General features: G+C 44.4%; 1 pseudogene; it reads right to left on the bottom strand.

Moving 5' to 3' along the window:
• Positions 1-1037: 1037 nt before the first annotated feature.
• Positions 1038-1313, bottom strand: LOC131383285 (small cysteine and glycine repeat-containing protein 7-like; annotated as a pseudogene).
• Positions 1314-21334: the final 20021 nt, after the last annotated feature.

The following is a 21334-nucleotide window of genomic DNA, read 5'->3' on the forward strand; positions in this document are numbered from 1 at the left end:
TGCTTCTGAAAATTTGTTTGAATTAGTTCTTTGTAAATAAAACAGGATTTTGAATGCATTCAGGAAGCTTGTCTTTTTTTTTTTTTTTTTTACAGAGTCTCACTCTGTGGCCCAGGCTGGAGTGCAGTAGCACAATCTTGGTTCACTACAACCTCTGTCTCCTGAGTTCAAGCGATTCTCCTGCCTCAGCCTCCTGAGTAGCTGGGATTACAGGTGTGCACCACCACGCCCGGCTAACTTTTTTGAATTTTTAGTAGAGATGGGGTTTCACCATGTTGGCCAGGCTGGTCTCGAACTCCCAACCTCAGGTGATCTGCCCGCCTCGACCTCCCAAAGTGCTAGGATTACAGATGTGAGCCACCGCGCCCGGCCCAGCTTGTCTATTTTTTTAATGGAACCTCCCATCTCAAAACTGAATACGAACTGTAGAGAAAAGGTGGACATTCAAGTATTCTGTTTGGTAACTAGAGTGCACAAACAACAGAGGCAGGAAGCTACTCTCAGGGTCTTTAACTTGCTCCGCTATCGCTGCCCATCCACCAAAGGCTTTCTAAGAGAGATTAAGATTTTCTAGAATGTGAGATATGTTCAAACCAAAAACAAAGGCAAAGATAAACTTTTAATGATATATTTTTATCTATTAGGAAATTTAGAAGGTAGCTATTGACAAATAGGAATACAAGATAGAAAAGGAGCAGAGAAAAGCACACTAATGGAAATGAAATGATCATGTACATCAAAAAGTCTGTTGGGAATCATGATCCTCTTTGACTGAGCTCAGTGATGTAGACTCTTCCTGAAGAGGTAGGTTGTCCTCATGTCTTTGTTTTGGCTGCTTGATATTAGAGAGGAAACTTTTCATGTAGGGAGACTGGAAACACCCAAAGCAGAAAATACACGACCCCAGAATTCAGGAGCAAAGTTACAGCCCAAGAGCATAAGTGCTAGGCTACCCAGAGGATGGGTAAGGCAGGTGAATGGGGTGAAGAAAAGTCCCCAGCATATCCTGCCACAGGCCAGAGGCCAGGCCAGCCCACCTAGCAGCAGCATTGCTTCTGGCAGCAGCACTTCTGCTGGCAACAGCCCTTCCCACAGCCACAGCCACATGAGCTGCAGGTGCGGCGGCAGCAGCAGATCACGGGCGTGCTGCAGCAGCCCTCACAGCAGCCGCGGCAGCAGGGGCAGCAGCTGGAGCAGCAGCCCACCCGGTAGCACCTGCAGGTGGTGCAGCTGCCACAGCCACCACAGCCACCACCACCACCACCGCAGCCACCACCACAGCCACCGCAGCCACCACAACCTCAGCAACCCATGGTGTCAGTAGAGAGGTCTCAGGTGAAGTGAGAAGAGAGGACTCAGAAGAGGTGAGGGAGATACGATGCCTCTTTCTGCTGGGGGTGGAGCTTATATACTAACTCTGGGGGAGAATATTGACCTAAGACTCCATGCTGCTTCCCTGTTGCTTATGCAAATATTCAAAGCAGAATCTCACATGGCCTTTTGGACACTTCCTTAATGGGTCCTTCTGACTTCAAAAACTTGCTAAATTTAGTTTTCACTTGTTTTTTTTAAAGCCATCTATCACATAGAACAGTAAACGTCTAACAACTCCCTTTTCTTTTTCTGGTCATTGTAAAAGTCAGAGTGGGGTTACAATTTCCCTTAGCTATTGTACATTTCTCCATTGTATCAGCCCAGGACAAAGATTTTTTCATTCCTACATTATTTGTAACTATTTATTAATTTGCAAAACATCCCTTTAGATGGAGGAGAGCACTTTGAATATGCAGACTACTCTTTCCTGTCAAAGGAAAAATGAAAAGGAAAAATAAAATAGTGAAGGCCATCAATGAAATCTACAGGTTCTAGCCCTGTGTGTCTGTTCTCAGAATATAGTGCTCTTATCAGTCACCCCAGGCCATGCCAAGGAGCACAAGACAAGGAGAACCCAAGAGTCCTCTCAGGTCCCCTCAGGACCCAGAGTTGCAGGAACTATGGTTCCCCTGCATGATGGTAAATTTTCTGTGTCAACTTGACTGGGTAAGGGATGTCCAGATAGCTGGTAAACATTATTTCTGGATATGTCTGTGAGGGTATTTCTAAAAGAGATTAGCATTTGAATCAGTGGACTGAGTAAAGAAGATCCCCTTCACCAACATGGGTGGGCGTTGCTATGGTCTGAACGTGTTCCCCAAGTCACGTGTTGGAAACAATCTCAATGCAATAGTGTTGGAAAGTGGGGCCTAATGGGAGGTTTTTAGATCGTGAGGACTGTGCCCTCATGAAGGAACTGATACCATTATAAACGGGGGCCTGTGAGGTCGTGTGTGGTGGCTCACGCCTGTAATCCTAACACTTTGGGAGGCCGAGGTGGGTGGATCACTTTATGTCAGGAGTTCGAGACCAGCCTGGCCAACATGGTGAAACTCCATCTCTACTAAAAGTACAAAAATTAGCCAGGCATGGTGGTGGGTGCCTGTAATCTCAGCTACTCAGGAGGCTGAATCAGGAGAATCACTTGAACCTGGGAGGTGGAAGTTGCAGTGAGCCCAGATCACACTCCAGCCTAGGTGACAGAGCCAGACTCCATCTCAAAAAGAAAAAAAAAAAAAACAAGGGCCTGTGAGAGTGAATTCACCCTCTTCTGCTCTTCTGCCAAGTGTGGACACATAGTTTATCTCTCTCTTGCCCTTTTGCCTTCTATCATGCAAAGCTGCAGAAAGGCCTCACCAGATGCCAGTGCTTTAATCTTGGACTTCCCAGCCTCCAGAACTGTAAGAGAATAAATTTCTGTTCTTTATAAATTACTCAGTCTTAGGTATTCTGTTATAGCAACAAAAAATGGACTAAGACAGGTATCAGCCAGTCCCTTAAGGGCCCAAATAGAACAAAAAGATAGAGTGAGGGGAATTCTCTCTCCCTCCTCTTAAGCTAGAACATCCATCTTCTGCTCTCAGACATCAGCACCCTGGTTCTTCAGTCTCAGTTGGACTCTGATTGGGACTTACACCATCGGCTGCCCTTGTTCTCAGCCCTTCTGACTTGGACTGAATTGTACCACTGGCTTTCCTGGCAGAGAGCAGATCATGGGACTTCTTGGCATCCATAATCACATAAGCCAATTCCCATAACAAATCTCATTTATCTATTCATGTTTCCTACTGGTTCTGTTTCTCAGGAGAACTCTGAATAATGACACCCTGGAATAATATTATGATCTGGATTTTTTTTTTTTTTTTTAAGTTGGAGTCTTGCTCTGTCACTGGGGCTGGAGTGCAGTGGTGCGATCTTGGCTCGCTGCAATCTCCGCCTCTGATGTTCAAGCAATTCTCATGCCTCAGCCTCCCAGGTAGCTGGGACTACAGGCGTGTGCCACCACACCCAGCTAATTTTTTGTACTTTAGTAGAGATGGGGTTTCAGTATGTTGCCCAGGCTGGTCTTGAACTCCTGAGCTTAGACAATCCACCTACCTCAGCCTCCCAGAGTGCTAGGATTACAGGCATGAGCCACCGCACCCAGCCATATGAGCTAGATCTTTAACACTGCCCTTTCTTCAGATTAATTTTTAGTTACTGTACAAGAAGTCTTAAAGATTACTTTTTTGAGAGTGCAACTGTGTACTACTTTTCAAACCAGAAAGATAATGAAGTGGTTCAGCACTGTGGTTCTGTTGTACAGCCCTCTAAGTCCTGCCTACACTTAGTTGGCTTCAGGTACCATGTTTCAAGGATGAACCCCTGTGTAAAATAGTTAGTTTTTGGTTCATATTTTTCCCTCAAATTTTGGAATGTAATAATTTCCTGCCAATGTTTGGTAATTTTTTCCAATATTCCAGATTAAAGACAGAACAGTTAAATTGCTTCAATAACTATATTGTGAAACATACATTGAACTAGCACTTCTTCCATGCCTTCACCTGGTATACATTTCTTTCCAACCCTCTAATCTCCAGGATTTGTCTGTTTTTACTTAAAGAGGCCCATAAACCTCTACTTTGATGCACCATAATACTTTCCCATCATATAAACTTGCAGGGAGCAGTGTACTCAATTTAACAAACAGTTGTTGGATTGTCCTCCTCTTAGGAGAAAGTGGCTCTGCAGGGCACTGTGAGAACCTAACAAGATGAAGCCACAAGCTCCCAGTCTGATAAGAAATGCATGAAAAGAAATTCCAATAAAAGAACCTGCAACAAGAACCCTAGCGAATGACTTTCTTAGATGTATGGGGAAAAATAAATCAAGTCTGACTGTCTGTGGGAGAAGAGGAATTGGAAGGACTCTGACAGGGACTGTCTATCACAGGAAAGGGCTTCAGTAAAGATTGGAGATGGAGACAGGGCGCCGGGCGCGATGGCTCACGCCTATAATCCCAACACTTTGGGAAGGCAAGGCGGGCGGATCACCTGAGGTCGGGGTTTGAGACCAGCCTGGCCAACACGGCAAAACCCCGTCTCTACTAAAAATACAAAAAATAGCCAAGCATGGTGGCGGGCACCTGTAATCCCAGTTACTTGGGAGGCTGAGGCAGGAGAATCAGTTGAACCCAGGAGGCAGAGGTTGCAGTGAGCCAAGATTGCGCCATTGCACTCCAGCCTAGGCGAAACTCCATATCAAAAAAAAAAAAAAAAAAAAAAGATTGGAGACAGGAAAATATGAGGAGTAGTCGGGAATCACCTACTTGCAACTGCTCACTGTTTTCCTACCAATCCTCCATACAATTAGGTCAAAATGTAAATTTCAACATGTAGTGAATGTGCTAGAAAGTGTATTTATTGGCCACATGTAGTGAATGTGCTAGAAAGTGTATTTATTGGCCGGGCGTGGTGGCTTACGCTTGTAATCCCAGCACTTTGGGAGGCCGAGGCGAGCGGATCACGAAGTCAGGAGATCGAGACCATGGTGAAACCCCGTTTCTACTAAAAAAAAAAAATACAAAAAAATTAGCAGGGCGTGGTGGCGGGCGCCTGTAGTTCCAGCTACTCAGAGAGGCTGAGGCAGGAGAATGGCGTGAACCCGGGAGGCGGAGCTTGCAGTGAGCCGAGTTCACGCCACTGCACTCCAGCCTGGGCGAGCGAGACTCCGTCTCCAAAAAAAAAAAAAAAAAAAAAAAAGAAAGTGTATTTATTACAAGTCAAGTAGCGAGAATTGTTTCATTAGGTTTCCCCACCCCCACAGCCAACTTTCAAACCAGGTATTCAGATAATTAATGAGGTATGAACAAGTATCACAGTAATGTGGAAATTGCCATTCAGAGGCTCTGCTCTTGATTGAATCAATATCGAATAGATTAACAACAATTAAAAGTTTCTTGTTTTCTCTAAACAAAATTGAATTATTTGCTTGTATCTTGAACATTGTAACTGGGTACTTTTTCTATATTTTGTAGATAGTGGGAGAGCACGCTTATTTAAGAAAAAAAAAGCAATCTGTTTCTCTTTCCTTCTTATAGGAAAGGAAAGAAGGGTTCTGTACACTGCTACACTGCCCTAGAGGATAAATAGACATCAATGGACGTGGCAAAAGGATGTCCATTAGGGACACTTCACAGAGCCAAAGAGATGGTGGATTGCACAGGTTAAGTTGAGAAAAGGTAGACAGAGGTTGAAGAAATCTGGACTCAGGGCACTCCAACATTCTGGTGAATCCTGGACCAAGTACCACACATATATGCATATTAATATATATATTATATGTTGTATAAATATGTGTGTATATACAGATATATACACACATATATTTGTATGTATATATATAGAGAGAGAGAGAGCAAGAGAGAGAGAGAGACAAGAGTTTTGCTCTTGTTGCCCAGGCTGGAGCGCAATGGCACAATCTCGGCTCACTGCAACCTCCACCTCCCAGGTTCAAGCAATTCTCCTGCCTCAGCCCCATGCATATATTTTTAATTTTAGATGTAGGGGGTACATGTGTAGGTTTGTTGCATGGATATATTGCCCATTACCATATTTAATACTAACAATAATGCCTTCCATTGTAAGAGGAATCCCAAAGAGTTATTACCCAAAGACTAGACTAGACTCCTATACAGATCACAGATACCATCTAATAGGCTCTTTGCTTTTCTTGAACTTTTAAACCAAAATTAGAAAAAAAAAAATGATATTGGGCAATGACTAGAACTCATTCAAAGTGTATTTGCATTCAGATTCACCTACGTACAGGCAGGCAGCTCTGCTTGGCTTCTTGGGGATACACAGTGGTACCAAGCCCCAATCAGCCAACCTGTAAAATCCAGGTCATTGGAAACCACAGGGGATTCAAATATGTGACCTATTAGTCAGTAGCATAAGTTCCTACATAAAGCATGGCTCAAGTGCATAAGCATGCCAGTTAAATATAACCAGGTGTTGCTGTCCTAAATAGAGGTTGCTATTCAGTGCATCTATCCATTAACTTCCTGCTTGTAATCCTATTGTGAAAGATAAACATTTGAGCAAAATCAAACCTAATCAGCAAGCATTTGCTGAACCCTTGTAATGTGCAAGGCAATACAGGTAATATAAAGATATATATGTCTAAATTACTTCAAATTAATAAGAGAGATGATAGGGGGCATGGTGGCTCATGCATGTAATCCCAGTACTTTGGGAGGCCGAGGGGGGTGGATCACCTGAGGTCAGGAGTTCAAGACCAGTCTGGCCAACGTGATGAAACCCCATCTCTGCTAAAAATACAAGTGGATGCCTATAATCCCAGCTACTCGGGAGGCTAAGGCAGGAGGATCACTTGAACCGGGCAGGCAGAGGTTGCAGTGAACCGAGATTCCGTTATTGCACTCCAGCCTGGGAGGCAAGAGTAAAACTCCATTGCACTCCAGCCTGGGCAACAGAGTGAAACTTGGTCTCAAATAAATACATAAAAAAGAGAGATGAGAAGAAATAATTGGGAAAAGTAAGGAAGAAAAAAGATTTAACTATAGCCCAATAAGAGTTGTCTCAAAGTAGTTGCTGGTGAATATCAAGACTTACAAGAGAAGAGACAAATTACTTCCAATTGGATAGAAGAAAGGGAGGTTTTATGAAGAAGGCAGAGCCTTCTTGAATGGAAAACTGGACTTGAATAGGTGGAGAGGAAGGAGAAGCAGACGGCAGAGGGTGTGGTGCAGTGCAGTCTGGGATCATCCTATGTAAACTGATCCTCTGCTTCTGGAAAGATGTGACCTGATCTTTTTATACCTGAATTCCCTGATGGAAAAATAATATCTATATCATAGGGTTATTATGAAATGTAAATGTGATAACACATATAAAACACATAGAATAGGGCTTGGGACATAGTAATGACTCAATAAATGTTAGTTATTATTAGAATTTTAAGGTAGGCTACACGTTGTTAAGGGAAAATAGAAGACTTATTCAGGAAACAGGAAGGAAAGCAATTTACCTACAGTGGAAAGTTTATCCAATGGAGTTAGTAGATTTAAGTTGGAAATAAAATTTGAGAGTAGTTATGAACTTTAGACTGTGAAGACTTTGATGTTTCTTTTGCAAGTGAATTCTATAGCACAATAAAAAATGGCATTTCAGGAATATATATCTGACAGCAGCTTGTAGGATCAAATTAAAAAAGAAAACCTAGAGATGGGTCAGTTAGATGGCTTTAGAGAACTTCATTCCCATTAAAAATTCTCAAATGCCAACAGTCTTCTTGAAATTCTTGTTCATCGTACTATATTACACTAATGAATACAATAAAGATAATTCCCCAAAGCGATTACAGTCAACAACAGAAACACAAGCTGAACATGTGCCCCATTATTCTTTGCCGACAGAACTATCACACCGTGCTGCACACTTCTTTGCCAGGTGTTGTGCTGGGCACTGGGCATGGGTGGGAGTGAGAGGGATGATCTACGAAGGTGACTGAGACAGCCTCATGACGGCACGTGTGTGCATGAACTCGGGAAGATAAAGATCGGAAATGAGGAAACGGAAAAAGGAAGTGGTTCTTATAGGCTGAGGGCAGACTGAGCAGATGTTCCTAGTCCAACGTCAAAAAGTTGTTTTTTTTTTTGTTTGTTTGTTTGTTTTTTTGAGACGGAGTCTGGCTCTGTCGCCCAGGCTGGAGTACAGCGGCGCGGTCTCGGCTCACTGCAAGCTCCGCCTCCCGGGTTCACGCCATTCTCCTGCCTCAGCCTCCCGAGTAGCTGGGACTACAGGCGCCCGCCACCACACCTGGCTAATTTTTTGTATTTTTAGTAGAGACAGGGTTTCACCGTGTTAGCCAGGATGGTCTCGATCTCCTGACCTCATGATCCGCCCGCCTTGGCCTCCCAAAGTGCTGGGATTACAGGCGTGAGCCACCGTGCCCGGCCAAGAAGTTTTGTTAGAGATATGTGAGGGGCCCATGGGTCACTGGGAGAGCAGTCACTGGCCCTGTCTATGGAGGGAGATGAGATCTGAGCTGAACCCTGAGGAGTGAAAGGAGAACCAACTCCCTGAAAGAGCTCTGGCACCCCACGTGGTCCTGCCAAGATCAGGGTCTACCAGGACATTGGAGCACACAGAACGTGTTCCTCCAGTTGCTAAGAAAGTCAAATCTGGCCGGGCGCGGTGGCTCACGCTTGTAATCCCAGCACTTTGGGAGGCCGAGGCGGGCGGATCACGAGGTCAGGAGATCGAGACCACGGTGAAACCCCGTCTCTACTAAAAATACAAAAAAATTAGCCGGGCGTGGTGGCGGGCGCCTGTAGTCCCAGCTCCTCGGAGAGGCTGAGGCAGGAGAATGGCGTGAACCCGGGAGGTGGAGAGCTTGCAGTGGCCAATGGCGTGAACCCGGGAGGTGGAGAGCTTGCAGTGAGCCGAGATCGCGCCACTGCACTCCAGCCTGGGTGAAAGAGCGAGACTCCGTCTCAAAAAAAAAAAAAAAAAAAAAAGAAAGTCAAATCTATATTACGAGTACTTCCATAATGCTTAAACCTTTCTGGTTCTCTGTAGAAACCTTTTTGAGCTCTTCTAATGTTGCAGGCACAATTCTAGGTATTTTACATGTATCATTTGATTTAATTCTTGAAATAACTTTGCAAAGCATATACTGTTAATACCCTCTTTTACAGATGAAAAAAAAAACAAAAAAATATTGTCCAAGATCACAAGGAAATTGGAGAGTTGAAAAACAGACCCAGGCAGGCTGACCTCAGAGCCAGCCCTCTTAACCACTGTGCAACATTGCACTTATCTTCACCATTCAATGTCGAGACCAGGGGTCAACAAACTGATGCCCGCTTTTGGCCTGCCACCTGCTTTTGTACACAATATTGTCTTGGAACACAGCCACTTACACATTTAATTGTTGTCGGTGGCTGTTTTAAAGGTAGAATGGCTGAGTTGACAAGTTGCAACAAATCATGTGGCCTGCAAAGCTGAAAATATTTACATCTGATACTTCACAGAAAAAAATTGCCAAACCGTAGTCTAGATCATGAAGAACATTTAGTCAAAAAAAGATTTTTGAGTGCAAGCAAATTGCCTTGGGCCTGGTACACTGTGGTGAGCTGCAATCCAATGCGAGTTTGGCGAGTTTGTTCTTTCTCCCACCTTGAATGAGCATGACACTTCTCTAAGCTTTTGTAGCCGACCTCCCTCCTAAGCGGAATCTGTTTCGTTGCCATAACCAGGGTTAGAATGACTTTCCTATGTATTTATTTAGAGACAGGGTCTCAGTCTGTTGCTCAAGCTGACTGCTATGGTGTGATCACAGCTCACTATAGCCTCGACTTCCTGGGCTCAAGTAATTCTCCTGCCTCAGCCTCCCAAGTAGCTGGGACTACAGGCGTGCACCACTATGCTTGGCTAATTTTTGATTATTTGTAAAGATAGGTTCTCACTATATCGCCCAGGCTGGTCTCAAACTCCTGGACTCAAGTGATTCTCCCACCTCAGCCTCCCAAAGCACTGGGATTACAGGCACGAGCCACCAAATACAGCCCCAACTTTCTCATTTATTTACAAGTCTTTATGACTACTGATGCCTAGTAGTGGTCTCGGAGGCCATGCCAAGGACACCAGCAAGGACATGAGCTACATTGAACCGCCACACCCCCCACAGTGCTCAACCTCCTTGTCCTGGCAAACACTTTCCAGTCTTTTCAGAAACCACTGAGCACAGCAGGGTAGAGGCTACATCCATTCCCCCCTCCTTTGGGGCTCATTTTTCATTTCCTAGATAATTTTCTTTAGATAGTGTCTCACTCTGTCACCCAGGCTGGAGTGCAGTGATGTTGTCACAGCTCATTGCAGCCTCAACCTCCTGAGACCAAGCGATCCTCCTGCCTCAGCCTCCCAAGTAGCTGAGACTATAGGAGCACTTCACCATACCCGGCTAACATTTTGGTTTTTTTTTTTTTCAGAGATGAGGTCTCTTACATTGCCCAGGCTGGTCTCAAACAACTGGTCTCAAGGGATCCACCCATCTAGGGCTCTCACAGTGCTGGGACTACAGACATGAGCCATCACACCCAGCCTTCTAGATAAATGTCAAGGAGAAACAGAGACCTATCACCACCACCAATTCGCACCACCCTCATCCCACCCTAGAAAATCCTTGGGAGAGTGCCGAGTACACAGACCCCACAGGTAAGACATCACGTCAGAGCAGCACAGGGGGCTCTGTGCCTCTCTGACAAACAGCTACGAGTTCAGCGGCTGGGCCCATGGCCAGCTTCAGGAGGGTGCAGGAGTGTGAGGGCCAGAACTGGACTCACAGCACAGGGATGGATGAGCCGACGAAGGAACTGTTAAAAAAAAAAAAAATGAATAATGAAGAGATTTTTGTGACATACCAAGTCATTTTATTGGGAAATTTTGAAGAGCAAATATAGACAAAAGCAATGGAAAAGATTGCACACAGGCAGTGAACAGAAAAATGGTGAAATCCAGGACTGACTATTTAGGAAAGATTGAATATTACAAAATAATAAAATACGAAGTTTCCTGGTTGGCTCTGACTTTGTCCAGTTATCACTGGCTGCTCAGTTGCCCGTTTGTTTCACATCGTGTGGTCTGGGCAAGTTCGTGCCGTGTGTGGGCAAAGGAAGATCCCGGAAGGACAAAGCACAAGGCACATGAGGCAGAAGCCAAGGGGATCTGCTGGTGACAGATAGGTTAGAAAAAGGATTAGACAGAATGGGGTTAAGCAGAGCCTTGCCAGTGGGAGACAGCAAGGATTCCCACAGCTCCTGGGTAGGGGTGGAGCCAGGCCCGCTACCTAGCAGCAGCATTGCTTCTGGCAGCAGCATTTCTGCTGGCAACAGCCCTTCCCATAGCCACAGCCACAGGAGCTGCAGGTGCGGCGGCAGCAGATCACAGGTGTGCTGCAGCAGCCTCCACAGCAGCCGCGGCAGCAGGGGCAGCAGCTGGAGCAGCAGCCCACCCGGTAGCACCTGCAGGTGGTGCAGCTGCCACAGCCACCACCACAGCCACCACCACAGCCACCACCACAGCCACCACCGCAGCCACCACTGCAGCCACCACCACAGCCACCACCGCAGCCACCACCGCAGCCACCACCACAGCCACCACAACTTCCACAACCACAGCAACCCATGGTGTCAGTAGAGAGGACTCAGGTGAAGTGAGGAGAGAGGACTCAGGAGAGGTGAGGAGGTCTGATGCCTCCTTCTGCTGGGGGAGGCCCTTATGTACCAACTCTTGGCAGAGGAGAGGGAAGACACATGATCACTTTCTTGTTATTGTTTATTTCAGTTTCCGCAGGGAAACCTCCTGTTTATGTCCCTATTAGGCAGCTTTCATCTCATTAAGTCACTTATCTTCAGTTCAGCTAATTTAACCTCTGTTCCATCCAGTGGGAATACTCAGCCAAGGACCTAACCCTATTTTCAAATACAGCCAGTCTTCAATAGATGAGTCACAGAGATATACCTGTCATTGATGGTTTCCTTGCTCACTAATATTTTCCCAGGAGAATCATATATTTTCCTTGGCATCTCTCCAGAAAAAAATTCCTAGGGTTTACTTGAGTAGGAGAAGGAGAACACAGAAGCTAACATAAAGGAAGTTCCCAATCTTTGCTATTTTCTATCACTAGTCTGGAAGTCACAATTCAAAGAGGCCACCTGCCTCTAGGTTAGTGGCTATGTCTAATTCTTCTACCTGGGAGAGCCCTCAGCACATACAGTGAGCTCATTTAGGGAATTATCAAGATCAGCCTCATTAGAGAAGCCCACAGCCCTCAGATCCGGCTTCAGTACCTTCTGGTCCGCGGGTTTCTGCCTCCTAATGAATTCTTCTCGCACGAGTCACACTTTGTAGGTCCCACCTTAATGACAGAGCTGGCAGCAAGGCAATCCCAAGGTAAGGGTCCAGAGGCCCCAGGAAGCTCCACTGTCCCCAAAGATGCCCTCATCTGGCCTTGCAATGCTGCTCAGAACTCAGGACGAAGGGGACTAATCAATGTCAGGCTTCCCAAAACACGTTTGATAGAAGATTCGTTCCACAGGACATTAAAAGGGAACACACAAAAAAGGTTTGACTATTTCTGAGAAATAATGAATTTAAATAAAGCCAGACAGGCTTTTTGACTCTGTCCTCAATGGCTTGCCTTTGTCACGTGCTCTGTGACTCTCTAAGTGGGAGGGGGAGTACCGCACCCCCGCACCCCGCCCCGAACTTCCTTTCAGTCTGGAAAGCAAGGCTTTCATTTACTTCTCAGGTGTGGAGTCCCAGGACGTCCTACATTCAGATTTTAATGGTGGATTTAGAAAAGCACATTCACTCATTGACCAAAGAGAAGAGAAAGGGTAGCACAGCGGTTCTCAAACTTATTACTCTCGGAATCCCTATGCTCCTAAAAAGTATTGAGATCTCCAAATTGTCCCTGTTATATGGCTTATATCTATAGACATTTATTGCATTCTAAATTAATACTGAGACTTTAAAAAAGTTTATTAATTCATTTTAAAATAACAATATAAGCCCATTACATGATCACATACATAATACATTTTAGAAAAAAAAAAACTGCGTTTTCCAAAATAAAAAAGAATTAATGAGTACAGTGGCCATTATTTTATATTTTTGCCAATCTCTTTAATGTCTGACTTGATCAAAGACAGCTGGATTCTCATTCTCCTTCTGCAATGAATCTATTATCCTACAGTGTTTTGCTTGGAGTAAAAATCCAACCTGACACAGATATGCAGTTGGAAAAAGGAGGAATATCTTAATAAGCTCAGGGCCTCAGAAGTCCTTAGATGACACTTTGAAGACTGCTAGAGCAGAGACTTAGAAAATTTTGGTCCTTGAGGAAACAAACTACTTTAAAATAGTCCCTATTATTGACTATGACCTCATGAAGTATAAATCCTTATACATGGTCAGTACATGATATAATGATGTTAACACAATTTTATGAAATTTTTGTGCTTCTGTATTTTAAAAGCTATCTTGTGCTGCTCTATATTCTAATGTTCAACATTTCTTTCCTACTCAACAATTCAGACTCACTAGTATGGCATTAAAATGCCCTCAACAATCCAGCTTCAGTCCAGGCACGGTGGCTCACGCCTGTAATCCTAGCACTTTGGGAGGCCAAGGCAGGCGGATCACTTAAGGTCAGGAGTTCGAGACCAGCCTGGCCAGCATGGTGAAACCCCGTATCTACTAAAAATACAAAAATTAGCCCTGCGTGGTGGTGCAGGCCTGTAGTCCCAGCTAGTCGGGAGGCTAAGGCAGGAGAATCGCTTGAACCTGGGAGGCGGAGGTTTCAGTGAGCCAAGATCACGCCATTGTGCTCCAGCCTGGGTGACAGAGCGAGATTCCATCTAAATAATAATAATAATAATAATAATAATAATAAATAATCTAGCTTCAATTTATCTTTGCAGCTTAATCTCCTGTCTAGGGCTCTAGAGTAGCCCAAGGCTCCATGAGAAGGGCAAGTTTGTAATTAACATCATGACTGCTAGTAGAAGTTAATATTTATGGTGCAGGTACCACGTGTTCAACACTGTACTACACTCTTAGAAATGAGACAGAGACAAGAACGATGAAGGGGGCAAGATTCACTAAAGGACAGGCCATTGGCCAGGAATGAAACCAACAAAGCAAAGGACACTTGGGAGGAAGAGAGCAAATGCAGGGCATATACCAGGTTGCTCCTCTGACACAGACCTTTTGCTTTCATACAAGAAACACGCCAGCCACGTCATCACAACTTGAATTTGCTTCCTCCCCAACCTCCCTTGTGGCTGTGACTTAATTTAAACGGCCCTCTTCCAGCAGGGACATCCCATGCATCTTCAAAGACACAGTTCAAATGTCAGCTATCCCAAGTCACCCCAACTGAAACTTAACATGTCTCTTTTTTTCCCCCTTCTGTTTTGGTCATATCTCCATTAAATTACAACAAAGGAAGGGAGAGCAAGGGTGGAAAATAAGGAGGCAATGGTGTGGGGGTAGAATAAGGAGGGGGCTGTGATCTGTCATCACCACCACAAATGGCAGCAGCAGAGGGAGCTGGCCCTCCGCCTTCCCTTCTCCAGGGTCTCCCCTTCTCCCATCAGCTGCCCTGCCCTCTTCCTACAATGACTACTTCCTGTCTTCTCCCCTTTCTTCAGATGTTGGATGCCTTCTCCAACCCCTTCGCTCCAAGAAGAAGGTACTTCCTACCATACTGTGCAAAAAACTGCTGGAATCCAGTCGGCCCTCCTCTTCTTGGGTTAACCATGGAGGAGGAGGTGGGTGTGGGTCTCACTCCCACCATCCAAGACTGGCCCCTGCACCTGTGCACTTGAAACCACCTCCATCTGGCTTTCTAAATCTCCTTTCTCAGGCATCTCTTCCTCTCATTCCCTCACTCCACGGGTATTTGCTGAGCACCTAGGAAGTGCCACCCATCCTAGACACTGCAAACACAGCAATGAACACTCCCCCAACCTTACAGATTCTTCCATCTACATCAAAACCTTGAAAGTGGCATTTCTCCTACCTTCAAGCAAAAAAAGCATACTGTTGAGCCCAGTCCCCCTCCAGCTACTGCCTTTGTCTCTCCTCCCCTTGACAGCCACATTTGCAGAAACCATTGTCCAAAAAAACCCAAGAAAACAACAACAACAAAAAACCTCCCTCTAGATGACAGGCAAGAGAACAGTGACACTAAAAAATAGGTGTTGGGTGAGGAAGCAGGAATGTGGGATGAGGAGTCAGCAAAGTACCCATAGGATTATATACAGCGGCCAGGTGCAGTGGCTCACGTCTGTAATCCCAACACTTTGGGAGGCCAAGGTGGGCAGATGACTTGAGGCCAGGAGTTCGAGACCAGCCTGGCCAACATGGCAAAACTCTGTCTCTATCAAAAATACAAAAATTAGCCAGGCATGGTGGCACACACCTGTAGTCCCAGCTACTTGGGAAGATGAGGCAGGAGAATGGCTTGAACTTGGAAGTTGAAGGTTGCAGTAAGCCAAGATCGCACCACTGCACTCCAACCTGGGCAACAGAGCACGACTCCATCTCAAAATAAAAAGATTATACCCAAAAAGCCAGGCACAGTGGAGCATGTCTGTAGTCCCAGCTACTCAAAAGGCTGAAGCTGAAGAATCCCTTTAGCCCAGGAATTTTAGGCCAGTCTGGGCAACATAGCAAGACTCCTTCTCTTAGAAAGAATAAATAAAAAAATTTTTAAAAGATTATACATAATAAAATGTGTTGACATGTCTTTTAAAATATAAAAAAGAGAGGGTGGAGCCAAGATGGCCGAATAGGAACAGCTCCGGTCTCCAGCTCCCAGCCCCAGCGACACAGAAGACTGGTGATTTCTGCATTTCTGCTTGAGGTACCGGTTTCATCTCACTAGGGAGTGCCTAACAGTGGGTGCAGGACAGACGGTGAAGCGCACTGTGCGCGAGCCGAAGCAGGGCGAGGCATTGCCTCACTCGGGAAGTGCAAGGGGTCAGGGAGTTCCCTTTCCTAGTCAAAGAAAGGGGAAACAGACGGCACCTGGAATATTGGGTCAGTCCCATCCTAATACTGCGCTTCTCCAACGGGCCTGGAAAATGGCACTCTAGGAGATTGTGTCCCGCACCTGGCTCGGAGGGTCCTGTGCCCACGGAGTCTCGCTGATTGCTAGCACAGCAGTCTGAGATCAAGTTGCAAGGCAGCAGTGAGGCTGGGGGAGGGGCGCCCGCCATTGCCCAGGCTTGCTTAGGTAAACAAAGCAGCCAGGAAGCTCGAACTGGGTGGAGCCCACCACAGCTCAAGGAGGCCTGCCTGCCTCTGTAGGCTCCACCTCTGGGGGCAGGGCACAGACAAACAAAAACTCAGCAAAGAACCTCCACAGACTTAAATGCCCCTGTCTGACTGACAGCTTTGAAGAGAGTAGTGGTTCTCCCAGCACGCAGCTGGAGAACTGAGAACAGACAGACTGCCTCCTAAAGTGGGTCCCTCACCCCTGAGCAGCCTAACTGGGAGGCACCCCCCCCAGTAGGGTCAGACTGACACCTCATTCAACCGGGTACTCCTCTGAGACAAAACTTTCAGAGGAACTATCAGACAGCTGAATTTGTGGTCTCACGAAAATCCGCTGTTCTGCAGCCACCGCTGCTGACACCCAGCCAAACAGGGTCTGGAGTGGACCTCTAGTAAACTCCAACAGACCTGCAGCTGAGGGTCCTGTCTGGTAGAAGGAAAACTAACAAACAGAAAGGACTTCAACACCAAAAACCCATCTGTACATCACCATCACCAAAGACAAAAAGTAGATAAAACCACAAAGATGGGGAAAAAACAGAGCAGAAAAACTGGAAACTCTAAAAAACAGAGCACCTCTCCTCCTCCAAAGGAACGCAGTTCCTCACCAGCAACGGAACAAAGCTGGATGGAGGATGACTTTGATGAGTTGAGAGAAGAAGGCTTCAGACGATCAAACTACTCTGAGCTACGAGAGGAAATTCAAAACAATAGCAAAGAAGTTAAAAACTTTGAAAAAAAATTAGAAGGATGGATAACTAGAATAACCAATGGAGAGAAGGGCTTAAAGGAGCTGATGGAGCTGAAAGCCAAGTTTCGAGAACTACGCGAAGATTGCAGAAGCCTCAGTAGCAGATGCGATCAACTGGAAGAAAGGGTATCACTGATGGAAGATGAAATGAATGAAATGAAGAGAGAAGGGAAGTTTAGAGAAAAAAGAATAAAAAGAAATGAACAAAGCCTCCAAGAAATTTGGGACTATGTGAAAAGACCAAACCTACGTCTGATTGGTGTACCTGAAAATGATGGGGAGAATGGAACCAAGTTGGAAAACACTCTGCAAGATATTATCCAGGAGAACTTCCCCAATCTAGCAAGGCAGGCCAGCATTCAGATTCAGGAAATACAGAGAACGCCACAAAGATACTCCTCGAGAAGAGCAACTCCAAGACACATAATTGTCAGATTCACCAAAGTTGAAATGAAGGAAAAAATGTTAAGGGCAGCCAGAGAGAAAGGTCGGGTTACCCACAAAGGGAAGCCCATCAGACTAACAGCTGATCTCTCAGCAGAAACTCTACAAGCCAGAAGAGAGTGGGGGCCGATATTCAACATTCTTAAAGAAAAGAATTTTCAACCCAGAATTTGCTATCCCGCCAAACTAAGCTTCATAAGTGAAGGAGAAATAAAATACTTTACAGACAAGCAAACGCTGAGTGATTTTGTCACCACCAGGCCTGCCCTAAAAGAGCTCCTGAAGGAAGCACTAAACATGGAAAGGAACAACCGGTTCCAGCCACTGCAAAAACATGCCAAATTGTAAAGACCATCGAGGCTAGGAAGAAACTATAGCAACTAACGAGCAAAATAACCAACTAACATCATAATGACAGGATCAGACTCACACATAACAATATTAACGTTAAATGTAAATGGGCTAAATGCTCCAATCAAAAGACACAGACTGGCAAACTGGATAAGGAGTCAGGACCCATCAGTGTGCTGTATTCAGGAAACCCATCTCACGTGCAGAGACACACATAGACTCAAAATAAAGGGATGGAGGAAGATCTATCAAGCAACTGGAAAACAAAAAAAGGCAGGGGTTGCAATCCTAGTCTCTGATAAAATAGACTTTAAACCAACAAAGATCATAAGAGACAAAGAAGGCCATTACATAATGGTAAAGGGATCAATTCAACAAGAAGAGCTAACTATCCTAAATATATATGCACCCAACACAGGAGCACCCAGATTCATAAAGCAAGTCCTCAGTGACCTACAAAGGGACTTAAACTCCCACACAATAATAATGGGAGATTTTAACACCCCACTGTCAGCATTAGACAGATCAACGAGACAGAAAGTTAACAAGGATATCCAGGAATTGAACTCAGCTCTACATAAAGTGGACCTAATAGACATCTACAGAACTCTCCACCCCAAGTCAACAGAATATACATTTTTTTCAGCACCACACCTATTCCAAAATTGACCACATAGTTGGAAGTAAAGCTCTCCTCAGCAAATGTAAAAGAACAGAAATTATAACAAACTGTCTCTCAGACCACAGTGCAATCAAACTAGAACTCAGGATTAAGAAACTCACTCAAAACCGCTCAACTACATGGAAACTGAACAACCTGCTCCTGAATGACTATTGGGTACATAATGAAATGAAGGCAGAAATAAAGATGTTCTTTGAAACCAACGAGAACAAAGACACAACATACCAGAATCTCTGGGACACATTCAAAGCAGTGTGTAGAGGGAAATTTATAGCACTAAATGCCCACAAGAGAAAGCAGGAAAAATCCAAAATTGACACCCTAACATCACAATTAAAAGAACTAGAAAAGCAAGAGCAAACACATTCAAAAGCAAGCAGAAGGCTACAAATAACTAAAATCAGAGCAGAACTGAAGGAAATAGAGACACAAAAAACCCTTCAAAAAATTAATGAATCCAGGAGCTGGTTTTTTGAAAAGATCAACAAAATTGATGGACCGCTAGCAAGACTAATAAAGAAGAAAAGAGAGAAGAATCAAATAGATGCAATAAAAAACGAAAAAGGGGATATCACCACCGATCCCACAGAAATACAATCTACCATCAGAGAATACTACAAACACCTCTATGCAAATAAGCTAGAAAATCTAGAAGAAATGGATAAATTCCTCGACAAATACACCCTCCCAAGACTAAACCAGGAAGAAGTTGAATCTCTGAATAGGCCAATAACAGCTTCTGAAATTGTGGCAATAATCAATAGCTTACCAACCAAAAAGAGTCCAGGACCTGATGGATTCACAGCTGAATTCTACCAGAGGTACAAGGAGGAACTGGTACCATTCCTTCTGAAACTATTCCAATCAATAGAAAAAGAGGGAATCCTCCCTAACACATTTTATGAAGCCAGCATCATCCTGATACCAAAACCTGGCAGAGACATAACCAAAAAAGAGAATTTCAGACCAATATCCTTGATGAACATTGATGCAAAAATCCTCAGTAAAATACTGGCAAACCGAATCCAGCAGCACATCAAAAAGCTTATCCACCATGATCAAGTGGGCTTCATCCCTGGGATGCAAGGCTGGTTCAACATACGCAAATCAATAAATGTAATCCAGCATATAAACAGAACCAAAGACAAAAACCACATGATTATCTCAATAGATGCAGAAAAGGCCTTTGACAAAATTCAACATCTCTTCATGCTAAAAACTCTCAATAAATTAGGTATTGATGGGACGTATCTCAAAATAATAAGAGCTATCTATGACAAACCCACAGCCAATATCATACTGAATGGGCAAAAACTGGAAGCATTCCCTCTGAAAACTGGCACAAGACAGGGATGCCCTCTCTCACCGCTCCTTTTCAACATAGTGCTGGAAGTTCTGGCCAGAGCAATCAGGCAGGAGAAGGAAATAAAGGGCATTCAATTAGGAAAAGAGGAAGTCAAATTGTCCCTGTTTGCAGATGACATGATTGTATATCTAGAAAACCCCATTGTCTCAGCCCGAAATCTCCTTAAGCTGATTAGCAACTTCAGCAAAGTCTCAGGATACAAAATTAATGTACAAAAATCACAAGCATTCTTGTACACCAATAACAGACAAACAGAGAGCCAAATCATGAGCGAACTCCCATTCACAATTGCTTCAAAGAGAATAAAATACCTAGGAATCCAACTTACAAGGGATGTGAAGGACCTCTTCAAGGAGAACTACAAACCACTGCTCAATGAAATAAAAGAGGATACAAACAAATGGAAGAACATTCCGTGCTCATGGGTTGGAAGAATCAATATCGTGAAAATGGCCATACTGCCCAAGGTAATTTATAGATTCAATGCCATCCCCATCAAGCTACCAATGACTTTCTTCACAGAATTGGAAAAAACTACTTTAAAGTTCATATGGAACCAAAAAAGAGCCCGCATCGCCAAGTCAATCCTAAGCCAAAAGAACAAAGCTGGAGGCATCACGCTACCTGACTTTAAACTATACTACAAGGCTACAGTATCCAAAACAGCATGGTACTGGTACCACAACAGAGACATAGATCAATGGAACAGAACAGAGCCCTCAGAAATGATGCCGCATAGCTACAACTATCTGATCTTTGACAAACCTGACAAAAACAAGAAATGGGGAAAGGATTCCCTATTTAATAAATGGTGCTGGGAAAACTGGCTAGCCATATGTAGAAAGCTGAAACTGGATCCCTTCCTTACACCTTATACAAAAATTAATTCAAGATGGATTAAAGACTTATATGTTAGACCTAAAACCATTAAAATCCTACAAGAAAACCTAGGCAATACCATTCAGGACATAGGCGTGGGCAAGGACTTCATGTCTAAAACACCAAAAGCAATGGCAACAAAAGCCAAAATCGACAAATGGGATCTCATTAAACTAAAGAGCTTCTGCACAGCAAAAGAAACTATCATCAGAGTGAACAGGCAACCTACAGAATGGGAGAAAATTTTTGCAACCTACTCATCTGACAAAGGGCTAATATCCAGAATCTACAATGAACTCAAACAAATTTACAAGAAAAAAACAAACAACCCCATCAAAAAGTGGGCAGAGGACATGAACAGACACTTCTCAAAAGAAGACATTTATGCAGCCGAAAAACACATGAAGAAATGCTCATCATCACTGGCCATCAGAGAAATGCAAATCAAAACCACAGTGAGATACCATCTTACACCAGTTAGAATGGCCATCATTAAAAAATCAGGAAACAACAGGTGCTGGAGAGGATGTGGAGAAATAGGAACACTTTTACACTGTTGGTGGGACTGTAAACTAGTTCAACCATTGTGGAAGTCAGTGTGGCGATTCCTCAGGGATCTCGAACTAGAAATACCA

This window comes from Hylobates moloch, unplaced genomic scaffold (genome assembly GCF_009828535.3).
Source record: "Hylobates moloch isolate HMO894 unplaced genomic scaffold, HMol_V3 SCAFFOLD_1, whole genome shotgun sequence".
NCBI lineage: Eukaryota > Metazoa > Chordata > Mammalia > Primates > Hylobatidae > Hylobates > Hylobates moloch.